The sequence below is a fragment of the Apteryx mantelli genome, chromosome 1, assembly GCF_036417845.1.
Source record: "Apteryx mantelli isolate bAptMan1 chromosome 1, bAptMan1.hap1, whole genome shotgun sequence".
NCBI classification, from domain to species: domain Eukaryota; kingdom Metazoa; phylum Chordata; class Aves; order Apterygiformes; family Apterygidae; genus Apteryx; species Apteryx mantelli.
The window spans coordinates 31,352,904-31,362,736 of record NC_089978.1 but is presented as its reverse complement, the minus strand read 5'-3'; positions in this window follow the sequence as shown (position 1 = coordinate 31,362,736).

Genomic DNA, 9,833 nt, shown 5'->3' with positions numbered 1-9,833 from the left:
TTTTGTGATCATCACCTACGAAGTGCAATTAGCAACCCAAACTGTACAGCCTAGGCTGCTATAATGACGTTACATAAAGACATTCACGGTGAACAGAGCAGATGTTCGGCTTGTGCGAGTCCTGTGTACAGTCTGAGATAATGTTCCCTCCTCCCACTCTGAATCCCTTACCCTGATATCCCTTTAGCTTCTCCCTCTGCCTCGTAGCCTGTATAAATCTGCCTGGTTACTCTCCTCAAGACCAGCTCTGGGAAAATACAAAACACAGGAAAGCCAGAAAGGTATGTGGGTATGCCTGCCATTATTAATATCCAGTCAGTGCTGCAGCACTGCCCCACATTTTAATGCTAGCTAGGGACTGTCCTCACCTTGGGCTGTGCAACCCTCAGTGCATCTCGGTATGCTGTTTTTAGAGCAGTAATGTGCCACGGTTGCTTACCCTGCAGAATTAGCTGCGTTCTTTGCAGGAGGTATGGTTTCAAATTGAAAAACATTAACAAGTCCCAAGCAAAACAAAAAGCCAGTGGAAGTGCCTGTGAGTAAATGCAATAAACCAGGTTGTGCTTTATTCCCTTGTTTCTTATTTTATCCTGGTTATTTGTTAGGCACTTGGACTATAGCTTAGTACAAAGCAAAAATGGGTGACCGCTCCGATGTGTTTTGTTTGTCATTCCAGTCTGTGTTCCCAAGGAACGGGGGTACATCCCTGCAGCCGGTGGACCTCTCTGAAGGTAAATGGGGAGTATGCAGAGACACAGCATTCTGCCTTCCTTGCAGGCTAAAACGTTCAGATTGATGCTGGGTAGCGCAGAAGTGAGATGCTAACCAACATGAGTAAGCGTGGCAGAAGCTGTCCATGAGTCAGACACAAAAATGTATTAAGACATACAGACAATGGGAGTACCTTATAATATTTGGGGGTTTAAGCAGTAATGTGAAATGATAGCATATTACTCATATTATTTAACACTGGAGTCCCAGGGAAGATATGATTTGCAAAAAGAGATTTGAATGCACAGTGGGGATCAAGCGTCACTCTAGTATATACACAAAATTCTCTAAGGTTAGCATATAAATACTATAGCACCATTACTGTGGTGCTAGCCATACCCTCCTAACAAATGCCATTTTCAGGAGATTTTATAAGCATTGAGAAATGGTGCCCTTGCCATTGAAGTGGGAGTGCAGCAACCCCTGAGCATACTCAGCTGAAAGATGTCTGCTTGCACTCACATGCTTTTTCAATAGTGAGGGTCTAAACTTGCACCCAAAAGGGAATCATCACATCATTGTGTTGACACATCCATGTATAAATATTTCGGCCATGAAATTCTCTCTGCCTGACTGAACAGCTTCATTTCAGAAGCCAGCCTTTGAAAACTGTCCTAACAGCTAGATCTTTCTGCATCCTTATTTCACCTCCCATGATGTTTTGTTTTTGCATTGTCCTTCCAGAAGCAGGAGCTTGTAGAGATTGAATGAATGCTCTCTGCTAACCCAGCCATCACAGTGATGAGGCAATAGGTTATGTGCCACAGGGAAGCTATAACAGAGTTTTCCTGATAATTGGGTAGTGCTAGTGAAGGGCCTGCCTGGCATTACTCTCACAGGCAAAATTTCCATCCACATCAATAGTTTGGGCTGCACGCTGCCTTTTATACTGCTTTCTAGGTTGATACATTTGTTAGCTGAATTAGAACCCATTCTGGAGTTTTGGAAAGTTGGAAAGTTACAGCTTTTGGTTTCCTTCATGGTCGGTACTAGCTTAGCATTAAACTTAGAGAGCAGACTCCCAAATGGGAGAGATTTTTGAGACAAGGAGTTCTTCTCATTGATTGGCCGCCAACATCTGAGTTAGTTATCTCAGGCAGCACCTGATACATATCTATATCCTGTCTGCCTCCGGAAGGGGGAGGCTCCAGAGAGCCACAAGTCTGTGGAGCTCCTGACATTTCCCCTATTTGAGCACAGAACAAGATAGTTTCACCCTGTAAATGTTTAGTCCTGATACAACATACTCACATTAACTATTTCCCTTGAGGACTGGAATGCTTTAAGTATGTCTACCCTATCAAATAACTCACAGTGTATTTGTAGGCCCTGATCCTATTATTGCCCATACTACACAAATGTTAGTTGACTCTCAGGCTCTCTTTAGGTATTAAACAATTGTTTCTGTCCAAATCAAACTAAAACATGGTTTGGGGGATAGTTTGCTTGAGGGATAATTAATTCCCAAGCAGTATGGATGAGACTGGACTCACTCTTCTTCTTCTCCTTCCTCTCCCAGGCTCCACAGTCCTCTAACACTGTGCTGTGTCCTAACAGCACAGTGCTTGCACCGTCATGCACCCACATATGTCCTTATCCCAAGGCATGTGACGCACACCCTCAGCTTCAAACTGTAAAAATGCCACTGTTGGACTGCAATGCAGCCCTTGCTATTTCAGACACTTTAAAAAGGTGGAGGAAAATACATGTATAAATGTCTTAAGGATACCACATGAGGTCCAGAGAAGACATAGGGCCAAGTGCTACACAGAGTGAACATGGCCAGTCTGCTCTTTTGCCAGCCCTGGCACTGTGGATGTGAGCCACCATGAACATCTTGGCCTGTAGTTGAGGACCCCTTGTTCAGGTGGATGTATTTAGCAGTGTAGAAGTAGCATCTGAGTTTGTTAGACAGGCTCTCCATGAATGCAAAAAATTCTCAAAGCAAAAAAAATACATTCTGGAGTGTTGTGTCTGTGACCCTCCAGATATTAGAGTTTTCATACAGTAATGAATTGAGACTTTCACAACTTCTTAAAACACAACAGCTGGTGAAAAATGCTTCTCTGCCCCCCGCCTGGACTAATTGAAAATTATACCTAGAGTTGATCCATCTTTTTTCTGCCAAAGAACAGGGAGTTTTAAGCAAAGTTTTAATTACCTCCCCAAACAAAAGAAGTGTTGAAAATACTCATTGCTGTGAAGGGCTGTGTGCTATATAGTGTTTCAGCATGCTTCATATTTTCTTCCCAAGGGACAGATCTAAAAAGTAGACAGAGTACTCAGGAGCTAAATAGCAATTATATATTATACAAGATGTTTAAGAGCAGCTTCAAGGCCATCTTGCCAAGCTCCTCTATTATCATTTTTTGGAGAGGCTAAAATCTCTGTCTTGAGGACAACCAGCTCCTTTGCTGGCTTCTTACAGGAGATCTGACAAGCTGTTGTGCCTTTTCTCCTTTCCTTGCAGTTACCAATTTTCTAATTAGTCTCTGTGCCTGCCCCCATTAAGTCAATCAGAACATCGCCACTGATTGCAATGGGAACAGGAGCAGGATTTAAGGGCCAGATTTGCAGAAAAGCTCAGTGCCTATAATTGGGGCCAGGTTTTCAAAGGAAGTGGTAATAACCATGTGCTAGCCACTGTCATTGTGGGAGCTACTGAGAACTGAACATTTGCCGTGCTGGCCTCAGCTCTGGACGCTGAACACTTGAAAACTCCTACTTTAGAAACTAGTGCTGCCCCAGTGACTATAATCATGATTAAGGGCTGTCTGCAGCTTGGGAGAGGCAGTCAGAACTCTTTCCTTTGCCCAGCTGAAGCAGAGGATTTGGTGAGTAGTCAAAGAGGAGCATCCAGGCTCTGGACTCTCAGGGATACATCTGAAATGCTTACGCTGTTAGCAGCGAGAGAGAAGAAAAAGCTGCTCATCGCAAATGCAGAGAGGGTCCAAGTTTTGAAATGCGTGATGTGTTTTTGAACAATAGGACATTTTCTTTGTTGTGTGCTCTCACACCCAAGACATTGCTAAGTTTTCCAGCAGCTGTCATCTGCAGTGTCATTTTTCAGCGAGCAGTCAGGCTTTCCCCAGACCAAATGGTCTTTTTTCTTGATAAATAAATGTGGCAGTGTGTCATCAGCTCAGTTCAATCACTCCTTTTTACCCAGCAACCAGTGAAAGGAAGCTCTTCCTTTGCCCTATCAGAAGTACGGGTTTGCTCCATTGACTGCTGAGGGCCCTGGTCTCCTCCTGGTGTCTGAGAGACTGCAGGGTCTCCTGGGGACAGGTATGTCCTGGCAAGGAGAGGGAGCACTGAGGGTCCTCCCAGAGTCAGCAGAATTGACTGGGAGCAGGAGCTAAATCTTATGAATTCATCTCCTACATCATGTCAAATGGTTTATATACACTTCAGTGTAAACAGCTTTAAAAATAATAGGAGCTTTGTAGTTGATTTCCATCCCAGAAAATAAAATTTTTAGTCCCTAAAACCTCAATTTTAAGTCCATGATTGAAAGATGATCTTGGTATCCTTAAAGCAGACATCAGGCTTGAACACATACATGTCTGTTGCTGTGCTGTAACAGTAATGCACTAACATTTTCTTCAGCTACCCGTCTCTCTTCTTAGTTCTTTTCTCTAACTATAAATAATCAGCCTGCCTGAATTCCTCATTTGGGAGCCTCACTGTTCAGCTCATCTCCTTCACATGCAGATGAAGGGCCTGGCTGGTACTCTAGCAGTGCCCCAGGATTTCTGAGTGATGCTCTGAAGGCCTGGGATGAAGCCTGGGCCGTATGGGGGCAGAGGTGCTGCAAAAGAAACGGGTAGGATCTGAAGGGAGCAAACCATGGCTATTGTGTATCACCTTGCAGTATTATCTTTCTCTGAGCCCTACTCCTGTGTTTGTTTGTCACATTAAGGCCTCAACAAAATCCCCCGAAGTTAATGGGATCTTTACATGGGTTGCAGCAAATCTTGTACTGGATCTTGTACAGTGATGCTCATGGGCTTACTGCCTCAGGCAAGTTCTGCTATACTCCATTCATTTGTCTTTTTTTTCTTATTCTTCTGCAACTGTTAAAACTCATTCGGGTTGATTATTCTGACATAGTTGTTACCACTAAGTTCCAGATACTATCTAGTAGTACACATTCACCAGCTCTTGGTGGTTGTGTACTACCACACAAGCAGGGCAGCATACAAACCTCAGCAGCTTATATGGCTGTTCTACATCGTGTTCAAATGCCAAAGGAATGAACTGAAGTTTTGTGTCCACGAGCAGTCCACATGGTGTGTTGATGGAACGCAGAGATACCTAAAAGTTACCCTTGTAAAGCTGTGGAGCCAAACTTCCCCCCCAAATAACCACCAGACCCCTTTATGAAAAGTCTTATTTCACCAGTTATTGGAGGAATTTTTTTTAGAAGTTCATTAAAAATAATAAAGCAACTCTTTTTTTGTTGTGCTATTATTCTGAAAATAAATAGAATTTACCAATGTAAAATCCATGCAAAAGTAAAATAGCAATACAAAGAGCAAAAATAAGCAGTGGAAATAAAAAGTTGTTGTCTGTAGCAACCTGTGAATAACTGTGTATAGTAGATTTTTTTCTCCACTGTTTGTACCATGTGCACTCAGGCTTGATACTGAAAGACTAAATATTTTTTTCAAAGGACCAAGAGTCAAATCTATAAAGATATGTAGGTACCTAACTCATGGAAATCAAGGAACCCTGGTTACCAAAAAGTTTTCATGCATGTTGGCATATGGGCCCACAGTTTGCATCTCATTGCCCCTCTCACATTTGAGCCGTTGCACTGCAGCATGGAGAAAGGTATCACAGATTTCCCCTTTGCTTGGGTATTAATTATCATACACAAGAGTCAGTACAGCACAGATTCAAATCTGTGGATGAAAACAGCCTCTGATAACACTGTTCATCTCAGTGAAATTGCAGCAGGGTTGATTATAATTAGCATGATTGATAAATGTAAATTAGCTTAATTTTTACACTCTGATCAAATATGCTCATGCACTTACACTGGTCAATGTTTTCCTCCCCATACTTCTATTCAAATGAGACATTTGGTAGAAATTCATTGTTATAAATATGTACATGTGATTTCTCAGAACTGCATACAGCTTCCTCAGAACCCCCTTCTTGCGAATTTCTTGCACTTTTCATGCAATATGAGATAGCACTTGTCAGCCTTTTTTATTTCCTCCCAAATATTATACTTTCTAAAAATGTTTTGTTTTTCCCCTTATGAATAGTATCTGTGGGACTTTCGTGTACTCCAGTAGCAAAACGGGAACCTCAAGAAACATAAGCAAAGAAGCAACAATTTCTAAGTGCGTTACTGATGGAACCATTCCATCTATATTACGTAGAGAGCATCCATGAGTCTTTGTCGTGAGGCAAAGTCCATATCAGCTAGAGTTGGGGGAAGACGAATAATCAGATATAAGATTCACAATAACTTACAGAAAAATCTGTTTTAAATGTTTTGCAATTTGTAGCCCTTTGCCTGTAAAGTCAAAGCATTTAGGCTCATTTACACCAGCTGTTCACATTTCAGGATCTGAGACATTTAAAACAGTTCTTGAAATAACCTAGAATAGCTTCTGCTGCTGCTTTTTTTTTTTTTTTCCTGCACAGTCACCTTGTAGTTTTTAAGTCTGATGTCTTGGGACATCATAAAGCTCAGAGCAAGTGCTGTGTGAGAGAGATCTCTCCTTCTTCCACAGCTGCGCAGAGTTTCTATTTCTACTCCTGAGGAGATTAAGCCCATGATATGTCTGATGTCCATCTTTCCTCTCTTCTTTGAGGCAGCAGGTAGGACTCCAGAACTGTCTGAATTCAACATTTGGAATGAAAGAATGAGACATTTTTCTATCTGGTTGCAGCTTTTAAAATAGCTGTGGGAAGCTGCTCCTTAGAGCTTTGCTATATTATGCCAATTCCCAAAGAAGATGGAGTAGTGGGAGGAGAAATCTAATGTGGGCAATAAAATGTGATAAGTGGAACTTATTTTATGGCTGCTGCCTTTGCATATGTGGTATGTATATGTCTATAATCTGTGTGGTGTGTGCAGAAAAGTCTTTGTATCTTTATATTATTAGATTTCCATAGTACACACAACTAGCAGTGCACAGGCTATATAATCCATTGAAATCATCATTATTTTTTGTTTTAAAAGCTAGAAATAGACCTTTGTTTTTCAAGAAGGGAAGATGATTTAACTAGAACAGCTACAACTGATTTCCTCCATTGTAGTCAGTACATTTATGAGTTCATAAAAATTAGTTTAAGAGTGTATTTTGTTCAATTTCCAGAAGCCATTTATATTACTGTGACCAAAAAAAGACAGACATTTTTCAATTTGCAATTTTAGTGTAGTGGCAAAATGTTAAATGTTGTCACACCAAGGTGTAAGTTGTATCTTTAGCTACTCAACCTTTGGGCTTTAATGTCTTCAGCCACCCACAACTGTTTGCTGAGGGAATGTGTCTAAGCCCACAGGGACTGAGCATATGACTGGGACACCATCAAGCTGTTTAAGAAGTTTAAGCAATTTAAGAAGCTGCCGTTTGCGAATTAAGGGGCTGTGGACCATGTCCATGTTCCTAGCTTACCCCAAGTTGAGATGAAATGCCTTAAATTAAAATACTTTCATTTAGGTTTAAGCTTTATTTGGCCTTTGGAGCAGCCCAAGAGAACTTATGCAGTTAATGTTGGGCATGGAGAATAGTGGTAACTCACTAAGCCACTGTGACTCAGTTGTGTTTAATCATGTGCCAAAACCCAGGTGTCCCTGCCCCACACCTGCATGACTCCAGCCTGCTGAAAGAGACAGTAGCAGTGAAAATGCAGAAGGCATACTCAGCTCTCTCTGGATGAAGAATTGACGGCTCCAACAGTTTTGGAGATGTTGATGTTCGCAACAGCATGTGTCATGTTTTACTAGTGTACACAAGTAAAGGTAAACATTATCAATCCAGAATATTCCTCCCCCAATCCTGACAATTTATTCCGCAGAACTTTAAAGTAATTCACAAATGCCCTTAGCTTCCTTAATATCTCCTCAATCATTTTGCATTTGTGCCAACCTAGTGCTAAACACTAGCATTGTGATTTGGCAGCACTTTCCCAAGATGTCCATGGATGTACCAGGTTCTCATACCTAAAGAATTAAGCCTCCATGGTAGACTGTAGAGAATCGGTCTTAGTCTCCCTTGAATAAGACATAGGCCTCAGGTTCACAGTTGTGTCACTGAAGTTTCATAAATCACCACACATTTGCTGAGCTTCTGTAACTATCCTCACACAGGCACAAAGAAATTGCAAGGCAATGTGACTTAAGTCTCTTCTGTTGTGGGCTGAACTAAAATCACCTCATATTTGCTCACAGAGGAGTGCATGCACGGACACTTGCTGCAAGGTCACTAGATGTGCAGTGACATGGCGATCAATTCTGACTTGATCATGGGTGATCAAGTCAGAATTGATCAATTACTGGTGATCAAGAATGAACCTAGAAGAATTTTGCAAGAACGGGGAAATTTGTACTGGAGTCCTACATATGGAGTATATTTAGCTAATTTATTGTTAAATTTCCTTTGCTGTATTAACTGAATTTAATTTTCTTTTTCATCCCTGCTCCAAGCTTTTGGGTAAAGTTCCTGTGTAATGTTAAACAGCTGCTTTGTTACACTCAAGTGATGGATGGAGTTATTCCTGCCAATAAACAATTTCTTAAACACTTTGGCATCTTAATGAATCAAAGATGCTCCCCACTGAAGGTAAAATCAGTTAGATCAGCTCAGAACTGAGCACTGAAAATCTGCCTGCATTGGTACCCAAGAGCTCAGGTGCCGAGCCAGTAAAGTACCTGGGGTGAGAAGGAGCAATTCTAGCGTTCCACCATTGGCAACAGTTATGCTTCACAAGCGTGCAGTACCATCAGAAAGGCAGTGGAGAGTGCGGAGTGGAGCAGCTCTTGGAAAAACACAGCCTATGATTTCTTCCAGATGCTATCTGATGCACGTGCATAAAAGAAAAGGCTGCTGTGGCCATATCTCCCTACACCCAACCATGCATAGCGCAAGTCAGCTAGCAGTGTCAGGAATTCCCATTTCTGGATTTCTGAGCACAGGCAGACTAATCATGACTCCCTTGAGTGGCCACTGCAGAGCTAGGGAATGCTACACTGTGATGCTCTGGTCTCGTCAGATTTTTCCACCCACCTTTTCTCTAAGATTAGCTTTCTGCGGTTACCAGATATCCTTTTATAATAAACAATTCTTAAAGCCAGGGCCTGAATTAAAATCGATGTGGACTAAATGCACTGTTATGTATACAATATCTGCTGAGGTAATTACTATTCCTGGCTGAGGACAGCTGGTTCCCATAGGCATTACACTGTTCAGCCTCAGACCCAAGGTGAAAGACTGAGCAGATCTGGTTCAGCTATGCCATATTGTTGAGGTTATTTTAGAGATCTTATGCTTCCACAGGCATCCTATAACTCTGTTAGGTTCCTCTAAATGAAGGTTTTGGTTGTGTAGTATTTAACTGAAAAAATACCCAAAACACACATCCGGTTTCCTTATTTGGGGCTGCCTTCATGCTTGTGTGGTGAGGACCCCCTCCACTTTCACCGTATTAACAGAACTGCATAAGATCAAAAGCAGAAAGAGCACTTTACACTGCATTCATCAACACATAAATAACAATCTGCCAGGACCAGTTATGGGCTAGTTCCATTACATGCCACAAAACAATTTTCTCTGTGCATGCTGGTGTTTTTAAAGCTGACACTGCTGTTGACTTAATAGGTGCTTTCATTACCTCCGTCCATTAAGTATAGACTTCCATATGTGCAGCACCAATGTGAACAAATCAAATATACACTCACACCACAACCAGAGAAATGCTGTAGTAAACATGTCCATCTGAAATTTTCACATCCCCCCCATGTGTCGTTATCATGTGTTATATTTAAAATACCAACATCATCAATTTTTCTATAAACTTAATCACAACGGCTTGCCAACCAT